The following is a 338-nucleotide window of genomic DNA, read 5'->3' on the forward strand; positions in this document are numbered from 1 at the left end:
ATGGTCATTAGCACATTATTTTAGTACATTATAACCTTGTTCAAATGACGTGATCGTGTCTGTTTACAAGAACACCGTACAATGACTGTTAGCCCTTTCAGAAAACATTTGAAAGTGATCATGTAGTGTTTCACTAGCACATCAATAGTTTGAAGCAGAGTTACAGGTAAGAACGCTGCCACACATTACCAGTGAAAAGCTACCAACTGCCTGGGTAACGGACCAATCCGCATGATACAGGATATAACTTCAGGTTTTACGGTTTGATTATGCTACAAAACAAGTCTTAAAATTGTTGAATGTTCTGTCTAGTTTGTGTAGATAACACTTATTATTCC

The sequence above is a fragment of the Micromesistius poutassou genome (genome assembly GCF_964030765.1).
Source record: "Micromesistius poutassou genome assembly, chromosome: 18".
Taxonomy (NCBI): domain Eukaryota; kingdom Metazoa; phylum Chordata; class Actinopteri; order Gadiformes; family Gadidae; genus Micromesistius; species Micromesistius poutassou.